Source organism: Conger conger, chromosome 8, assembly GCF_963514075.1.
Source record: "Conger conger chromosome 8, fConCon1.1, whole genome shotgun sequence".
Taxonomy (NCBI): domain Eukaryota; kingdom Metazoa; phylum Chordata; class Actinopteri; order Anguilliformes; family Congridae; genus Conger; species Conger conger.
This window is the reverse complement of record NC_083767.1, coordinates 7,565,212-7,584,785: the sequence shown is the minus strand read 5'-3', so window position 1 is coordinate 7,584,785 and position 19,574 is coordinate 7,565,212. Positions and strand designations below refer to the sequence as shown.

Genomic DNA, 19,574 nt, shown 5'->3' with positions numbered 1-19,574 from the left:
ACGTAACCGCAATGTTTTGTCAACGCTATATTACGCGGCGGCAGCGTTGTGCGAGCGTTTCGTGCTAGCTGGGATGTAACCGCATTCCTGCGGAGAGAGAATATTGCGCACGACTGAATGCACAGTGCTGTTTTATTTATTTCCACAGGGAGTGATTTTCTACAGCTATTAATGGTGAATTAATAAGCGCTTAAACAGTTTCACTTGGCACAAATACACTAGCATAAAATCGCTGGTGGAAATGTTTATAGTGTTGCTTAGTTGTTTAGCCTACCCTCTGGAGTCATTATATTTTTAATATCCTCCTTTTTCGCGATAATAAATACGAAGTTTGCAACTAACCCCTAATTTCTTTCTAATCAGTTCAGCTTTCTGTTCCCAAGAGCGCTAATAACCAATATAGAGGCCAAACGGATCTTTTTCATCTTAAAGTCTTGTGGATTAAGGCCACACGTGTCTGTGTGGTTGAGAGTGATTTCAGGGAAGCACTTCTCCAATGTACAGTTCTCTCAGTAGACTCTACAGTTGATTCCCTCCCCAACCCCAGCGAAAAGCTTACAGTATGACGACGACTGGGCTTAAACACTGGCCCTGTTTGTCGTACATGTCCTGTGAAGCCTTCGCAGAGGGTACAACTGCGCCACCAGATGCGAGCTGTGCTGTTGTAGTTCGCCGTCTCGATCAGTAGGAGGCAGTGATGAGCAGTATTGTTTTAACGGGACAGAGTTTCCCTCACCGACAGCGATTATGTCCCAACTTTTATGTTTATGAGAACAAATGAAAGGGATTTTGCAGTTAGGGTTGTAGGGTAGTTACAGTTTCACTTGTGATCCCACACTGCGTAAGTTTCTGTGCAGCTGCAGAGGCATTTACTAGAGTAAACGTTCTGTTTTTAAATTCTGACATTGTTTCACTCTTCTAGAAATGCAGTGTTCAGCACTGTTGTTCACCACTGCACACAGAACGAGTCGAGTCTGTTCATTAAGCCTCAGATACTCTCCGCGAAATAAATTTGCGCCCTTGGCCTAATTTTCCCCAAGGATAGTGTTAAAAACCAGCGGTGAGAAGTTAGTGTGTCCAGAATGTGATGTCACTTCCTTGACGATTGTTCCTAAGCCCCAGTAGATCCTTAGAATAATGAGACAGACGAATGACATTTTCAAACCAACACCTCCAGTCCTAATCTCTGATCACTAATCCCTGCTTTCCCTCAGAATTTATTTGTATGCATTATATATCTGTAATGGTGCGGTGTATTTATGAGAAAAGAAAAAAAAACAGATTAATTAGGTATTAGGATGAAAGGCGGGAGAGTATTACAGTTTAGAATTGCATCGGGGCTTTTTTTGTTCTGAAAAAAGGCCTTCTCAACCTGTTAGACATTTTTATGATTCAGTGGCTGGTGGAAGACACACACATGCACACACACAGATAGTTATTAAAGCTCTTGTCAGTGTAAATTTGAGCGAGTCTGAGAGTGGTAATTACACAAGGTAAAGCTCGTGTCTAAGTAGGCAAACTGCAGGTAAAGTGTTTTGATTGGCCCACAGCTGGGCCGACATCTACAATGCATGTAGATAAAAGCGATGTTTATCTTTTCTCGTTTCCGCATGATGTGGTATAGCTGCTGTATCATCTCTCCTGTGTGGGGCGGTGAAGAGGGGCTTATGAGTCTTTCTATGAAAATGACGTAAAATCGTGTTCATTTTCCTTTTCGTAACTCAATGTATGTCATATAATCACCAGCTATGTGAAGCCAGTTAACTCTCACTTGATTTGAATTCCAGCCGACACTTTGAAACCTGCTCTTGTTGTAAGCTAGGTCTTTTGAATTGAAATTTGATGGTAGGATAGTTCTGCTTTTGATTGTTTTGCTTTTTTAAATGCAGCTCCTCTTCATTTGGTGAGTGCAAGGTTGCGGTGTGTGTAGGCAAGAGACTTATTTTGTTTTGGAGAAGTTAGTTTCATTTTCTCAATTTTCTTGAATGCCTTTCGCAGTGATGTCAAAGTGTGATTAGGCGGTATGCTATGCAGATGCAAATATAGCACATCTGTTAGCCAGCCATAATTGATTATAGGCCATGCGAATGTGTGAATGTGTGTGTGCTTGTGTGTGTGTGTGTGTGAGTGTGTGTGTGTGTGTGTGTGTGTGTTTATCACCTGTAAAACAATGTGCATATTTTTTCTGTCATTGTCAACTGTTTCCTGAACCCCCATGAACCTGACCACACAGCCCTGTGCGCGTGCAGATTAGCCTCAGCAGAGTCTGACAGTGGCTTTTCTTACTTTTTAAAAGCAATTAAGCCCAGGAAGGAGGCTTCTGATCCTTAAATGACTGCTTTATAACACAGTTAATTAAAGCGTCTGTCATCGGAAGGTCTTCTGTAGCTGCGTACCTAGCGAACGATCAGACGCACAACATTTTAGACCATGGCAACTTGGGAAGAGATTAGCCAAACAATATGTGGCTCACATTCATCCCCCCTCTGAGGCAGGGACACGGGCCTTCGTCCTGGCTCCAGAACAGCATTCCCTTACCAGCCTGACGAGAGAACCAACCCTTAAAGAGCAGAACTAAGCCTGAAAAGAGCAGAACTAACCTTTAAAAGAGCCGAACTAACCCTGAAAAGAGCAGAACTAACCTTTAAAGGAGCAGAACTAACCCTTAAAGGAGCAGAACTAACCCTTAAAAGAGCAGAACTAACCCTTAAAGGAGCAGAACTAACCCTTAAAGGAGCAGAACTAACCCTTAAAGGAGCAGAACTAACCCTTAAAAGAGCAGAACTAACCCTGAAAAGAGCAGAACTAACCATTAAAAGAGCAGAACTCTTACACTCTGGCCTTGGAGGGCCTGGAAGCCCTGTCTCACATTTGCATGGGCGGGATGTTGTCACAGCTCATTCATTTCATGGTAATTTGGCTGTAAAGGTGTTGTATTATGACCTGTTTGTTGTCTGTTCCCCGCAGCCTGTTTGCCCATTTCACATTAGTAATCGTGTAATGCAGCGTGTTTATTTATTTATGTGTGTGGTTATTAATTTCTCCTCGGAACCACGGCGTTCAGTGTGTCGGCCCGAGCAGACGGGGGATTGCTGCGAGTCAGCGGCGGCCCCGTTTATTTTGGGCCCCGTGAGAAGATCTCACGTTGGACCCCCACACTGCAAAAAAACACAAAATAAAAACTCCATCTCAGCAAGCGTTTTAGGCTCATATTATGACTGAAAATCTTATTTCTAAAGACAGAATAAGATGAAATAAGGCAGAAGTATTACCAATGGGGGGGGGGGGGACAGGTTGACTCAATTGAAGATTCACCAATGGGGCAAAAAAAGAAAATGTCACAAACAATAACTTAAAACAAGGTATTATTTTTTTACTTGAGAGAAAACAATGAGATTTAATGTCTCAGTACAAGACTGAAACACTTGAATGATGCACCACGATGACGTTATACAGTCCATGTTCCTGCTGTTTTCTTCGTGCCCCCCCCCCCCAGCCCTGTCCTTGGGCCCCTATACTTATTGCCCCCTTTCTCCCAACTTCCGACGACGTAGCGGTCATTAAAGGACTGTACCATTTCAGATGACCTCTCTCTGTACCATCGGTGCACTATTTACCTGTACTATTTACCTTCAGCGACAAAAGGTTACATTAGGCCTACTGGAACATACAGAACATTCCAGAGTAAAATGGAAGGATTTTTTTTATGAAAACCATTGAGTCTGACAGAGACAAGCGGGAGGCGAATTAGCAGGATAAGGCAAATGAGAACTCCCTTTCTGCTGTGCTCCTGACAGTAATCATTGTAAACAGTCTCTTTTTTTTAGCCGCTTGGGTTAAAAGCATCTGTCCTAGGGCTGAATTATAGATTGTAAACTGTAAACATTTTCAGCTGAATGTTTGATTTAATTCCTAGTCTTAATATCTCTTGTCTCTTCTTCTCAGATTATCAGCATTCCAGGCGCTTCCAGACGGACATTCCCACCAAAAATTCCCTCTACTAGAGTAAGTGTTCAGTTTTCCAGTATCAGAAATGAGCATGAAATATACCAAAAAATCTTTTTTTTTTTCAGAGATGACCAGGGATAAATACAGGCAGCAAAACAGTGCTGACATGCACATATCAAACATTTAAGCTACATCTCATATTCCTTCGTATCTTTTCAGTGACATTGAGATGATGAACTTTACTTGCGGGCTTCTGTGTAGTTTGTTTTAGGTTTTTATATAACCCTGTCACATGTCTGTGGACCATCAAAGCTTGGGTTCATATCGAGGATCGCAAAGCTCCACATGGCTGCAGTAATAGAATTTTCTTTCCAGCTCTGAGGGCAATCAGCTCCTTGGTTTTACCAGTAACACACGCTACCTTTTCAATCAACCGTAGTAAATTGATGGCTTAAAAGTACTGCTGGACTGTGTTTTGATAAAATGGTACAGATCAGCCGGGAAAACACACAATATTCTCCTTCCAATGGGTGTGTAGGTGCAGAGGTAAGATACCATTTGATTTGTATATTTACTTGGCTTAACCCTTGAAGGTGTGAGATCACAAACGTGTGATTGTGATGTTTTCACTAATGCTGATGCAACAATCAGTTCTAGATCACTCACTTAGAATGATCATTTTAAAAAAACTGCTTTTTCAAAAGGTTAAATTTCAGTTTAATCTCTGTGTGAACCGTTCTAAATGTGGAGCTGTAATCTATATGATCAGACAGAACCCAAACCCATCTCTCAGAACTATCATATGTGCAGAAAAACCTTCTGTAAGTGGTGCTAAGTAGTGTGGTAATATGTATTGTTGTTAGATGATTGTTAATGTAAAATATTTTAGGTGACCATGTATTTAACCGTATGCCACTGGGGAAACGTGGAAACACAAACCACACAGAGGAATGCGCTCGACAACAAAAACCTGTTTTCTTTGATTCGTCAAGCTTGCAGTGTCCTGCCAGTAATACTCCTGTGGATTCACAGGTCAAAGGGCAAAGGTGAAATGTCAGAAGGAATGGCCTCAGTATAGTGGGAGAGCTCTAAGGTCAAGGGGGGGGCTCCTCTCCTGCTGTTTCCTGCCCCCTCAAACTTAACTTTGGACCAATCAGTGTGCAGCCAGCAGAGTCCACAGTCAAACCAACCAATGGCGATGGGGCTGATTGTCCTCTAATTCACTGAAGCGCAGGAGGTCACAGGTTTTTGTTTTCCGATCCCCAGGTCTGTTTATCAGATGTGGTATATAGTGCAGATACCTGAACCCACTGATAGAAACTCCACTGGCAGGGCATCAAAAGGCTCCTCAGGTGGTCTGGGGGAGAGATGAGAACTGAGGCCATGCTCATTGTCCACTTGTACTGTGGGATTCAGTGAAGTGAAACAAATGGTATATAATCAATATATAAATCTAAACCTACTTGTGAGAACTAGTTACTAACATTTTCATGCTTAAATGTTTGCGTTTAGTGACTGGACCTGTTAAGGAGTAACAGTAGGTTGTACAAAAGTTGGTGCAACCAGCTGCATAGTCTTTAGGTATGTCTAAATAGTTTCCAGACTCAAAAACAATATCAGTTTGAGAATCACTCTGCAAGCTGCCCCTGGCTACGCTGGGTGCGGAAAATATTGTGATATTGTAATTCCACTCCGCCAACAATTGTACTGCGTGTTACGAGATTTGGGAAGTGTGTTCTGCTCTAAGCGTAGCTCAGGCAGTCGTTTAGAGCGTAAACGTGAAGCGAGGGAAAGAATGAACTGAGACTCAACCCAATGCTCCGGGCTTAGGCATCCTCTCAAAACAGCCGTTGTTCATCAAATTGAGTTTTTATTTTTCACGTGTACGCCGTCCACCTCTTGAACTGCGGGTAAACCTATGTCACGGAAAAAGTGTGCTCTGGCCCACCCCGTGTATGAAACGCTCAATAAGGGCCATTAAATCTGAGCTCCCCCTCTCTGTTGTCTCTGCAGGATGAGATATGGAGTTGCAGTTGCCGTAGCAGCAGGCAGAACACACCCGCGCTGCGCACAATCCTAAGTCTTGTCAAGGTGGTGAGTACCTGGTCTATGAATAGACTTTGTGCACGTTTTTTTTTTTTCCCCCTCTTCATCCCCTGCTGCATGTTATTGTCACGCTTAAGAATTACACACAGCGGAAAGAGAGTTCAGACACGCGCGCACACACACACAAACACACACACACACAGGTTTATCACAGCAAGCTTTTGGCACTAGGCCCTGGAGATGGTCTGATCCTGTAAGAGAGATGGGCAGAACGGTCTCACAAATGTTCTGATCAACATTTTAAATGAAACAATATCCCCTTTGATCCTATGGCGTTGAAGGGTTATGAGCAAAATCAAAAAAACCCTGATGTTTTACGAGAGGTGACTGATCTGCCGGAAGATTTTAAGCTGAGTTATGTACACTCTGCGCCCAACTGTTATCTGTTTTTATTTTGTTCTTTTTTAGTTCAAGGTCAAACTTACGCAGTACTACGTCAGTCGCTGACTTCAGACTTTTAACTTCAGTTCTTTAAATGTAAACGCTGTTCTCGCATTTCACAATGCCGTGTGGGTGTGTGGGGGGGGGGGTCCAAAAAATGGAGATCGGTGCATAATCACTGGTAGGTAGACAGCACAGACGGGAGAGAGATGGAGAGAGAAAGAGGGAGAGAGAGAAAAAAGAGGGAGAGAGAGAGGGAGAAAGAGACAGAGAGACAAAGAGAGGGAGAGAGAGAAAGAGAGAGAGAGGGAGAGAGACTGAAAGAGAGGGGGAGAGAGAGAAAGAGAGAGAGAGGGAGAGAGAGGCTGAGAGAGAGGGGGAGAGAGAGAAAGAGAGAGAGAGGGAGAGAGAGGCTGAGAGAGAGGGGGAGAGAGAGAAAGAGAGAGAGAGGGAGAGAGAGGCTGAGAGAGAGGGGGAGAGAGAGAAAGAGAGAGGGAGACGTGCTAACGTGCGCTAACACGCGCAGAGTTTCCTCTTGTCACCAGCGGCTCAGATCTCTCCTCAGAGACCCGTGTGATATCAGGAGCGTTTTGTCACTGAGGCAGCCTCTTAAAAAAACGACAAACGCAGGAACATTAAGGACGGAAGCGGCGGAAATAAGAGGCAGGGATTAGCGCAGTGTCGCCCCGCGTTACGGGGCCCCACGCGTGCTCCGTGTCCAACGCACCGTAAGGCGATAAACCGCAACATCAACAGCTACAGAGAGACTCGCCCTCGCCAACATCAGACAACCAGCTTTTAAGCGTCATGTGTTACTTTCTGTAATGACACCAAAAACTACAAAAAAAGCAGTTTCTACTTTCTTGGTGATGAAAATAGTTTTTGTAAAGCCTTATTCAGGCACTGGCACAACACTGAAAACCCTGGCAGATCAAAGCCCAAAGTTCCTCAGGAGTCGTTCAAACGCTAACACAACCTGTTAACGCTTCCCGACAGGTCTGATTGTTTGTTGTTGACTGTTTTTCGCTCTTTTTCCGAGGTTGCTTTGCATAGCCTTTTAAGTGTCTCCCCGCGTCGGCCTCAGGTGTACAGATGACAAGCGTTTCCCCGCCTGAAGGGAAGGAGTATGTGCCTCCAGGGCATATCAGAGGCGGCGCGGTGGCACCCTTCTCCTCTAATCTACGAAATCTTTTCACAACCTCGTCTGAAATGCAGGCTGTGGTAGACGACAAAAGTTGAAAAACACGCCCTAAATGCTTGTCATACGTTACAAATGAAATATAAAAAGCTTCTGTAATACGATGCGAAGCGCAGGTGTCCGCTTGAGATAACCGGTGCAGATAAAGCAGGGAGACTTCGGTTTCAGTGTCGCAGAACTGTCGTGTTACTCCCGGGGAACAGGGTTTGCCAACTCTCACGCTCTTGGCAGAAGACCCGCACTTTCAGGCTCTGCCTCATGCGACCAAAACTACCCAAATAAACAACACAGAGTGAGCGCCTGACCAAACCAATTATGTTTGAGCGCGACTGTGAGATGAGAGTGATAAACGTTCCTGAGAGACTGCCGATTGGCTGCACTTTCGGAAATACAGTGACAGTGGAGGTACATTTTTGTTCTTCAAGGATCAAATTTCCATGATGTACCCTGAAAGTAGAGGGTACAAATGAGTACGTTTTCCAAGCAAAAAGTAAAATAAAAAAATGTATTGCTGGCTATATATTGTCCCAGTGACAAGCGTTTGTACCTTTTTTTCTGAGTGTTTCTCTCTTTGATGGCTCTCCCCCAGTTTAAACCTCAGTCACCCCATCCTCCCCAGTCCGTGATCTTATGATCTGAATTCCCTCCACCCCCACCTGAGTGCAGTAAATGTCACTCTGGCCAGCTGGCCGAGGTTTGGCAGCCCTGCCAGGGGAGAATGCCACACTGGTCCTGGGTGTGCACTTCGTAGCTAGGGAGTGTGCCAAAGTCTTGATCCAATCTGATCTCCACCACAAACATAGTTTCACATGCTGTAATCGGGGAGTGAGGGCATTTATTTAGTTGAGTAATGTGTCGTATTCCGAGTAAGCATTTAGTGTTCTCCTAAGATACGGCCTCCCGCTTGAAATAGGATCTCAGGATTAAATGCAATTTTGCACCCTTTCTTTCTCTCACAAACCGCAGTTTGGCAAGTTCAGCGATAGCTGCAATTAACTTGCTGCGCTTTGTTTGTCAAGACAAAAAAAAATGGAATAAAAATTTTCGCTAGTGTTTGAGCCAAAATGGGAGAGCTGAGGCTGCAGTCTCACTTCCTGCACAGCTGTTTCAGTGACGGCGGTGTCTGGTTCCGCACACTTTCTCAAGAGCCGCGTCGAGTGTGCTTTCCAGTCATCCATATTTTTACGGATATTTTTTTATTTTTTTTATTTCAGCTCATGCTGTCAAATCCATGTGCAAACACAACCTGTTCAGACAGGTAAACTGGAGAAGCGTTTTCTGCGTTTGGGGCTGTGGTGTTTTCACTGACTTACGCCTGTGCCTCTGGCTTGGGTAATATCCGAGGTGATATTACCCACTTGGCCTGACTGATGCGGTGGGGGTGGGAGATGGGGTAGGGGATGAGGGGCGGTTGTTGGGGATGGGGGGTAGGTGGATGGGGGGGTTGGGGGTGGATGATGGGGGTGTGTGGTAGGGGATGAGGGGCGGTTGTTGGGGATGGGGGGTAGGTGGATGGGGGGGTTGGGGGTGGATGATGGGGGGGGGGTGTGGTAGGGGATGAGGGGCGGTTGTTGGGGATGGGGGGTAGGTGGATGGGGGGGTTGGGGGTGGATGATGGGGGGGGTGTGGTAGGGGATGAGGGGCGGTTGTTGGGGATGGGGGGTAGGTGGATGGGGGGGTTGGGGGTGGATGATGGGGGGGTGTGGTAGGGGATGAGGGGCGGTTGTTGGGGATGGGGGGGCGGGGGTGGATGACGGGGGGTGTGGATTTGGCTCCGTACCCTGCTCCCCCACCTTGCCTTTGAGGTGCGGACTCAGGCTGCAGCTCCAGCGGTCTGGAGTCAGGGGTGCAGGCTCAGCTGTAGGTCGGAAGCACATTTCCCATGAGCCTCTTCTTCACAAGACGCGTGCGGAGATCGGATTCCTCTCGCTTCCGCCTAAAAGAGATTCATTTATGAGTTCTTCATTTATCCAGTATCCCGGTTAAATCTGCAGAGATCAACTCTTACGTGTATCAGCCCTTTAATCAGAAAGATAAGGAATAATTGGTCGAAACTTTAAAATATGCATTTCTGAAATCCGCAGCAATTTGAGCTTTTTTAATTTTATGAAGTCCAGATGGACGGCTTTGCTGACTTTGACTTTTTGGGAAGTCGGGTTGGGAGTTTAATTTCTTACATCACAGCCTGTTATTCGCAAACTCAAAGGGCTCTCTGTGAGATAGCACCGCCCGGGCCAGTTAACTCCCGGGGTTCTTACGGCCGGACTTTGGGAAGAGTTGGGAATGTCGGAATTCAAAGAGACGGGCATTCTCCATTTGTACACCTTTGTCTACTTGATTGGTTTTTTTGGAGGGAAGGTGGATGGCGAGAGATCTCTATTTAATCTTTATCTGTCATTAACCCCGGAGCGACCGTGTGTGCCTGGGATCAGGCCATCGGTCAATCCCCTTTCATATCCCTGCGGAATATTTTAAACTTAAGCCTTTTTAACAAAAGTCTCAGTCATCAAAGGTTCACTTCCCTCCCCGTCCCACCCATCCCCACTGTATTCCACTTCAAGGTTTTTTTTTTCTTGGAACACCAGAAGGTTTCCATTTTGAAAATCACGCTTGCGGTTTTCTGGGCCAATAGCGTGGTACGAGGCGCGAGCCGACGGAGAAGCGCATTGGTTACTTGTTTGTTTGTTTTCTCGCTGTCGCAGATGGCTCTGCGGAGGTTCTTCGCGGAGGCACTGACTGGCATTTTGTCTCTCTGCCAGCGCGAGGAGAGAGTTTATGAGTGGAATGCTTTGAAGCAGGGATTCACACAGAGGGCAGGTCTGTTTTGGGATTTCATGCTTGGCTCTGTTCTTAATTATTTTATTATCCCCACTCGCTTATTTCATATGAAATTATTTGAGCTATAACAGCAGACTGCGAGCGTGTCCTCCTCAGTGAAAACGCTCTTCTGTTGGCCCATTATAGCCCCGGTTTACACGGCTGTTTTGGAAATTAAGCACGTATACTGTAATTGGTTGGAATAAAAGCCTGCAAACACAGTAGCTCTCCAGGACCAAAGTTGGCCTGACCTCTCCCCTGTTATTTGCAGTCATTGCTTTTCGACAGCGATTTATCTGTCTTGCGTAGACCCTCAGAACGACTCTCCGGTTCGTCCTTCAGGTTACACGCAGCAGGCCTTTTAATTTTAATTTCCTGGTGACGACAGAGAGGTGCTCATTGCCTGTGCCAGAACAACAACACCCCCCCGGTCTGGAGGGAGAAAGAGGCCCATAAAGACAGCGCTGAGTGTGTGTGGGATTAACAGTCACCATGGGGCTGGTTTTACAATGGGGGAATCTCTGCTTCTCATCTCCCGGCGGGAGGAGGAAGCGGACTCAATAAGCCTATCGATCCGGATAGACGCTATGCTAATTTAGCACATCAATGGCCGGAGAACTGCAGAACGCTGGGCCTCGGGAGAGACCGCACCGCGTTAGAACCGACCCGAGTGACACGGGGTCTCCTGCTCGAACCCTGCGCTGGAGGGGCACGTTTAAACAGCCCAAATTCAGCAGACCAGAATCAGGGTCTCTCCTCCTCGAACCCTGCGCTGGAGGGGCACGTTTAAACAGCCCCAAAATCAGCAGACCAGAATCAGGGTCTCTCCTCCTCGAACCCTGCGCTGGAGGGGCACGTTTAAACAGCCCCAAAATCAGCAGGCCAGAATCAGGGTCTCTCCTCCTCGAACCCTGCGCTGGAGGGGCACGTTTAAACAGCCCCAAAATCAGCAGACCAGAATCAGGGTCTCTCCTCCTCGAACCCTGCGCTGGAGGGGCACGTTTAAACAGCCCCAAAATCAGCAGACCAGAATCAGGGTCTCTCCTCCTCGAACCCTGCGCTCGAGGGGCACGTTGAAACAGCCCCAAAATCAGCAGACCAGAATGACACAGGATCTCTCCTCCTCGAACCCTGCGCTGGAGGGGCACGTTTAAACAGCCCCAAATTCAGCAGACCAGAATGACACAGGATCTCTCCTCCTCGAACCCTGCGGTCGAGGGGCATGTTTAAACAGCCCAAATTCAGCGGACTTCACCACACAAATAACCTGCCTTTCGTGATGTAGTTTTCTGTGGAATTGCCCATACAGTGATTGTGATGTTTTTCCCAGATCAGATGCTCCCTTAAAGAACATTTCTCCACTCACCCTGGTTGTTCCAGCGATAGGTCTGTGGCTCAAAGTAAAAGCTGTGGTTTTTCTTTTTCCTTCCCATGCTTTGCAACCTAAACATGCTGGGAAATAATTCAGATCCGGATAATGGAGAGTTTTCAGTGTTCGCCTTGACTCGAGGCATTTGTGAACCCCAACTTTCAGGATTTCAGCTAATCAGTCAATCAATCAAGCGTTCAGTCTTTGTTTTTGTGTTGGCACAAGCGGACATTTTCCAGAGGGAACTAGAAATAATAATAAAAAAAGTAAACACGCTGGGACACTTTCCCCTGACTCCTTAAAAGGCAGTGAGACTGAGGCTGTGGGAATTGCTGGGGTGTGGAAAGGAATGATCCAGCACACAGGCATATAGGAGAGCAGCTTTTAGGCTGGGGCAGTGGCTCGGGTCCAGTTACCACCTGTAAGGGTATCAGTCTGTTCAGGGGTCTGATGGGCCTCCTGTGGGTCGTCTCGACCCTGTGAGATTTCTGCTCCTTCTTTCGACACGTTTTCCCTCACTTTCTGAATTGTGTGCCGTTGTTGACTTCTATTTCTGTGAAAAACGCGGGAGAAATTCATGGAGATTCGGTAAACGCACACACGGCTGATAAAGACTGGGCCTGCTTAGCTGTACTTGAGTGCTCTATATTGGAGGAGACAAGCCCTGACTGCTTTGAGATCAGTGTGTGTGTATGTGCTGTATGTGTGTGTGTGTGTGTGTGTGTGCGTGTACTGTGTGTACTGTATGTGTGTGTGTGTGTGTATGTGTGTGTATGTACTGTATGTGTGTGTGTGTATATACTGTATGTGTGTGTGTGTATGTACTGTGTGTGTGTGTGTATATTGTATGTGTGTGTCTGTGTATATATACTGTATATGTGTGTGTATGCGCGTGTGTGTGTGTATGTACTGTATGTGTGTGTGTGTGTGTATGTATGTGTGTGTCTATACTGTATGTGTGTGTATGTATGTGTGTGTGTGTGTGTGTGTATGTACTGTATGTGTGTGTGTGTGTGTGTGTGTGTGTATGTATGTGTGTGTGTGTCTATACTGTATGTGTGTGTGTGTGTATGTATGTGTGTGTGTGTGTGTGTGTGTGTATGTATGTGTGTGTGTGTGTCTATACTGTATGTGTGTGTGTGTATGTATGTGTGTGTGTGTGCGCGTGTGTGTGTGTATGTACTGTATGTGTGTGTGTGTGTGTGTATGTATGTGTGTGTGTGTGTCTATACTGTATGTGTGTGTGTGTATGTATGTGTGTGTGTGTGTCTATACTGTATGTGTGTGTGTGTATGTGTGTGTGTGCGTGCCTGTGCTTGCACACAGGTGTGCTGCTGCTGGATACGGTCAGGGTTGCCATGCCTACAGCATAAGAGAGCATACATCTTGCTGGTAATTGGAGCGGCCCCCTGTTATTAGCCAGGGTAAAAATGGGCATTATTGTACCTGACGGAGGGGGCAGAAGTGGAATTTGCCGTTGAAAGTGTGATTGACAATAAGCTATTTTATCAAAGGGGATACAGAGATCAGACCCGGTGCCTGTGTGAAGCCTGTCAGCCCTAATTTACACAGCAGGAGATGACTGAATGATTGTATCTGCGTGTTATCATTGGTACTTCCCTCTTTAGATTCGGCCCTGTTTTTTATGCCATTCTGACAGCTCTGAGCATCTCTGATGAGCAGAGAGTGAAATGTCACAACCTCGCCGTTTCCCACATTATTGATTTAGTTTGACTGTTACTGTTATTCGCCTTTTTCCCGGGGTCTAGACGAGGGGAGATGGCGCGGGTTCCTCGGCGCGGTATTAAAAATCCTGCGTCCTGCGTGCTAATCCTGTCACAGTACATCTGTGAATTTTACACATTAGCCCGCGCTTATTTAGGCAGAAACAGTGATTTCAGAGTCTGCCCTGGCTTTTTTCACCTTTGAAGCAATTGAGTCGAAAGGATTTTTGGCTTCCTGGTGAGTTATGAGACTGATAGATTACTGGAATAAGTGACTGTTAAGAGGGCTCATATAAATGTAAATTAGATTACATTTGATTTGCTATTCCATGTTTTAAATACATGTGTGTGTGTGTGTGTGTGAGTGTGTGTCTGTCTGATGAAAATATATGCAAGAAATGTATGTTAGCAAATATGCAAAACAAAAGTTTTTAATGTATATTTTTGTGTACAGTATATTTCTGTGTTAAATGATTGGATTCTCTGTTTGCCTGATAATTATTTGGCCTTAAAATAAAATGTGAGGCATCACTTCACCCAGAGAGAAAGATGTTTCCGGCATTAGACCAAGAGGACAAGAAAGAAATTGCTTTAAAATTAGGCTACTTCTACATCGTCGGTGTTTAACCTGCTCAATTAGCGGCATTTTGAATATACTGTACGACAAGAAATGTGAGAATGAATCAAAGCTAGATTATTATTGATGCAAGCTCCAAGGCGTGCAGGTAGGTGTTACTCCGGTGCGTTTTATTATAAGAGCGTATTAAGGCTGTGAAAGTGTACGCCGGCTCGCTTTGAGACGATGTGTCAGTCTCAGTAAAAATCCCGTCCGCTCGGAAATCTTCATCTCGCTGATGACGGATTGACTAGCGAGCCTGGGTTAATGTCTGTGTGTGGTTTTCTTTTCTTTTTGTCTGCTGCGAGTTTTGTTGTTCTCCTGTACGAGGAGGCCCCACTGAAAAGCCCGGCTGAAAAGCCCTGAGCGGGTCATCCGATCGGCCGCTGGAAAGCGATCCCGTACCTGGCGGCTCTGGAGTCTCAGAATGTCAGACAATGCGACCGCTACCTGACCGTCCTGGCCCCACGGTGCAGTCAGTCTCTCCAGAGAGCGGTCGAGTCAGGGAGCCAAAGCGTCTCTGAAGATTATGAGGCTTTAATGCTCTCATTGTCTTTCTTAATACTGTCTCTGTGACCTTTGACCTCTTGGAAAGGAAAGGTCAGGGCGTTGGCTGAAGTAGACGGCTTGTGCGTCACCCTGTTAACACAGATATGATGGATTTGATTCTGTGATTGCGGATAATGGGAAAAAAACTGTAATGCGTGTGTGTGTGTGTGTGTGTGTGTGTGTGTGTGTGTGCGTGTGTGCGTGTCTGCCACACCTCACCATGACGGCCGCCATGTGATAAAATCACTTAGACCTGGGCTCATTCAACACCTGTCTGTCTGACTTGCTGGCACACGCACGCCTTCTGTTTGAGAGTTTAAGGAGTTTTATGAGTTCATCCATGACCCCAAATTAACAAACCCAACTATTCGGGAATCTATGCATATTTCGAAGGACAGGATAAGGAGAAATGTTGATTTAATAAAGATGATTTATATAAACGTGATCCAAGGGTAGCCATATGATCTGAACAGTTAATCTGTACTGAATTATCCATTGGACTTCAAAATCAATTCATCAGTTTTGACATGATTGCCCCTCTCACCATCACAAAATGGAATACAACAAAAACATTGGAAATATAATTTGCTGTGGTTTGCTTACTGATGAAAACAGAAAACATTATTCTAACTCTAAGAGAGCATGTTATAATGTGGGTCCCATCTCACTATGTTCTGTAGAGTACTAGATTTTCTCAGCATATGATCAATTAATCAATAAACTATTATCAATTTTGTTTTACATGACCCCGTTGCTTTCTACAGCATGAAGGCTGTGTTCTAGGCACACAGCCACACTCAGGTTCAAAGGAGACCTTGCGTGTCATCCACTGCCACTAATAGGCGTTCCTCGTTTAGAAGCCGCGTTTCGTCTCCACGCGCCTTTTGTGCGGTAAATAAGCGCATCCCTGTGTACACAGGGCCCTGCAAAATGCCAGCGCCATCGTCTCACACTTCCAGGATCTGTGCTCAGATTCTGCCATTAACCCCGCGGAACAGGAAAAAAATATATACAAACACCTTCTGCCATTTCCTGGCTAATTAGGGGCTCTGTATTGTAGGAGTCTGCAAGCTGCCAGCAGTGGCAGCAGACTAGGGGGAAGAGGGTTCAGTGTCTGCCTGTTTCTGAAGGGATCCCTGTTTTATGGTCCTTAGAGATTCTTCTGAAGGGGTTTTTTTTTTGTTGGTCTTTTTGAAGAAAGAAAGCTGTTTGGTATTTCTCTGTTTCTGCCGCTTGTCCCCGGCTCGCTGCCTGGGCGGTGCAGGGCGGAAAGTGAGTGTTGGCGCTCCCGTCGTGTAAAATGGAGGGAAAGGCAGGGAACAGCGAACGGCTCTGTGGCTGTCAGTGAGCGTCAGGAGGAGACAGGCTGTCTCTCCGCTCACCTGTGTTTACCGGGGAGCTGCCCGGTGTCCAGGGAGAGCGCTCCTCTTCCTCCTGCTCCTCCTCCTCCTCCTCGCTGCTTCATTAGAGGGGGGACCCCCGTCCTCCGCTCCCCGGCCCACCCCGCGTCTCCGCCCCGCTGCAGAGAGCTGCTCCAGGGGGTTTAATGCAGATTGACGCCCGCATCGGGCTGCTGATTGAAACTGGTGTCTGAAAGTTTCTGAAGCTCACTGGAGCATTTTATTGAAGATAAAGTAAATAAAACAGGGTCGCCTTGCGAGAGTTCTGGGGAATAGAATGGAATGATGTGGCGGGTACAAAACCCAGTGAAGAGGCACCGCATTGATTCTCCCTTCGAGCCGTGCGTGTGTGTGTGTGTGTGTGTGTGTGTGTGTGGGAGACTGTGTGTGAGTGCGTGTGAGACTGTGTGTGTGTGAGTGTATGTGTGTGTGAGTGTGTGTGTGTGTGTGTGTGTGTGTGTGAGACTGTGTGACTGTGTGTGTGTGTGTGTGAGACTGTGTGACTGTGTGTGAGACTGTGGGTGGGTGTGTGTGTGTATGTGTGGGTGTGTGTGTGTATGTTTATGTTTGTGTGAGAGTGTGTGTGTGTGTGACTTTGAGTGTGTGTGAGACTGTGTGTGTGAGTGTGTGTGAGACTGTGTGTGTGTGTGTGTGTTTGTGTGTGTGTGTGTGTGTGTGTGTGTGTGTGTGTATGTTTGTGTTTGTGTGAGAATGTGTGTATAACTCAGCGAGCACTTTATTAGATATTTATTAGACGTATTGTTCTTCTGCTGCTCTCACAGAAAGGCCCTGCTTCTCCATGTACAGGGTGTGTAAGGCAGTGTGCTGTCTTTATGAAGCCATACATTTCTGATGAAGTCAGGCATTTTTGTTGAGTCATGTAGACAGTCATCGGTGGAGTTATTAGCCTGTTTGGTACAGAATGTATGGCATGTTTAACAAACCTAGACAAACCCCACTCAGAGGCTGCTTCTTTCATGTAACAACATGTCTTAAGGAACATTTTTGGACAAATGTTCACAGATACTACTTCTGGCCTTACCTGGCTTCTATTCTCAAATCCACTCTTGTGATTTTTGATGTTTGCTTAGTCAGCTTTAGTCGTTAGTCGTTTATGCTTATGAATCAAACCCGCTTTATTAAAATGGCCCTGGGGATTGTACTGGGCAGACTAAGACGAATCGTCTCTAAAATATCTGGATATTGTTGAACTTTCACTTAATGAGAGCAGAGGTTATTGGGTTCATTAAAACAAAAACATTCTGTGAAGAAGACAAAAATAAATCTGACTTGGGAATCATTTTATGTAGCCCGATGTTTGTAAGAGTACAGTCAGGCTGTATGCTGTATTACTCTATATTACTGTTACTGAGCACTTCTTCTGGGCAAAGTCTGTGTCACACAGGGGTGTTCAGTCTCCACCTGATTATACTGATGAACTAATCATGGTCTTCAATCAGGACCTGGATCAGGAGAATCAGATGCTGAGCTAAAACAGAAACCTGCACCTACACCGGCCTCAGATTGGACCTCACATGCTTCCATTGACCACCATTGACATGGATCATCCATGTGAAAGAATGAGCTGAACTGACGATTGCCATCCTCACGGCTGTAGTTTGACTCCGCAGTCCTTTTAGATGCGAGCGTTCCGCGCACTTCTCCGCTGAAGTGCTTCTCATTGAATCCCGTCAGAGCGATCTCTTTAATCTCACACCTTTTCTTCTGTCAAACTTGCTCTATACGGAAACAACTAAATGAACATATCTCCGTGAATAAGGTATGCAAATCCGTGCGTGTGCGAGATGTCCTGTCGGGGAGACGTCACTGTCTTACTCTTAATCACGACTGCTCATTATGTTTACATTGTGATCATTGTCTTCCGCGCGTAATGTGGAAAAAAAAAAAAACCCCTCTCGCAGAGTTAAACTCACATTTAAGTGCCTTCTTTATAAACCCGGTATTTTCTGTATTAATTATGTAAAACCTTCAGCGGCTGATATTATATCTCTGACTTTCAAAGTGGCGTAGGTGACATGCCTGTGTGTGGGCATTGTGCTCAATAATAAATATTCTCCCAGGTCTTTCTCAGCCCGGCTCCGGGGAAGACGTCAGAACAGGGCCCGCTTTGTTGGAGCCGCCTGGCCCATCTGAGAGCCGCGCTCGCCCTCCTTTTGTGGGGAAATTTCCAGTGCTATGATAGTGTCCTCATTTATTCTGTGAATAGCAGGGGGGGGAGAAAGTGTTTTACATTATGTAAATGGCGAACGGGGGGGCTCTATAATCTGCCGTGTATTCATTATTGCCCGCGTTCAACCTTGTGATACTGTCCTCCGTTCTGCCATTGTTAACACTCCTACCTTTTCCCTTTTTCCGCTGTCTGTGCGGCTGTTCCCCAGCTTTAATCCAGCGACAGTGTTTTACCCCGCGCCGTTTTGTCAGTCCCCGGGGGACTTATTCTCGCGCGCGCACGTACGTGAACCTGCGCCTTTCTTTTTCTTTTTCTTTTTCTTTTTTTTTTTTGGAAAATGAAATTTCCAGGTTTTAAATTGGAACAACAGGCTTTGTCGTCAAACTGCCTTTCTCTGCGTGTGAAAGTCTGCTCATGGGCGACAGTATCCCCCCCTCCCTCCTCCCCGCAACATTTCTAAATGCCTTCAGTCTATCTGTCAATGCCGAGGTAAAACATAACTCAACATTCAAGCTATCAAATCCTCCGAGAATTTTTGTCTTAATATTGACCATATATTGTTTGCGCATGGAGTTCCGTATGTGTCATGAGACGTACAGAAACACAGCGTCCATAGATGACACCTCATATATATATATATTTTTTGTCTTCCATATTTACAGCTCATGACTAAATAGTGTTGTATTTCCTCTCATTAAAAGAACAAGCGTTGTCTTAGCGGACGCCCCGGTGGAGCTGGCTAATGAGATTTCCGAGCGTATGATATTCTCCCGGTTTTCAGAAAGCAGGGACCGTTCTCTCTGCTTTTTAATTGTTTTCTTCTAGGAGGTTTGGCAGTGGCGGGGCTTTTGTGCCAGAGCCGCTAACAACCCGGAGAGCCTTTCCTCCATTGTGCGCCGTGTCTTTTTCTCTTCCTCTCTTTCATTCTCTCTCTCTCTCTCTTTCTTCCATCACGCCAAAGTAAAAAATGAGAAACAATGGCTTTGACCCCGGGCGACCCCTCTGACGTACAGTCAGTTAAATGGTTTGTAAGATGTTTAATTACCAAATGGTCTAATCGTTAGTCATTTCATCATTAGATACATAGCATGAAGTGAATTAGCTCCCCAGAGCGGTCTGTTTCACAGATCAATAGATTCCCTTCCAGCCGGAGGGAGTGCTCTAAATGACTGTGAGCTCGGAGAACCAGCCGGAACCTCACCTGTAGAGCTCCCTCCTCTCTGTGTCTGTGTGTCCCCGCACACGTCTGATTACCTGCTGTCTGCACTGGGGACA

The 19,574-nt window shown here is 45.9% G+C and overlaps 1 protein-coding gene across 1 annotated transcript in view; it reads left to right on the top strand.

Annotated features, from left to right (window-relative positions):
* The first annotated feature begins 6,013 nt into the window (after window positions 1-6,013).
* The window catches only part of LOC133134809 (forkhead box protein P2-like), a 139,266-nt gene continuing 125,705 nt past the window's right edge, over window positions 6,014-19,574 (top strand). The window contains 1 exon segment of the mRNA XM_061251241.1: window positions 6,014-6,042. The gene's annotated coding sequence lies outside the window, so the exon portion shown is untranslated.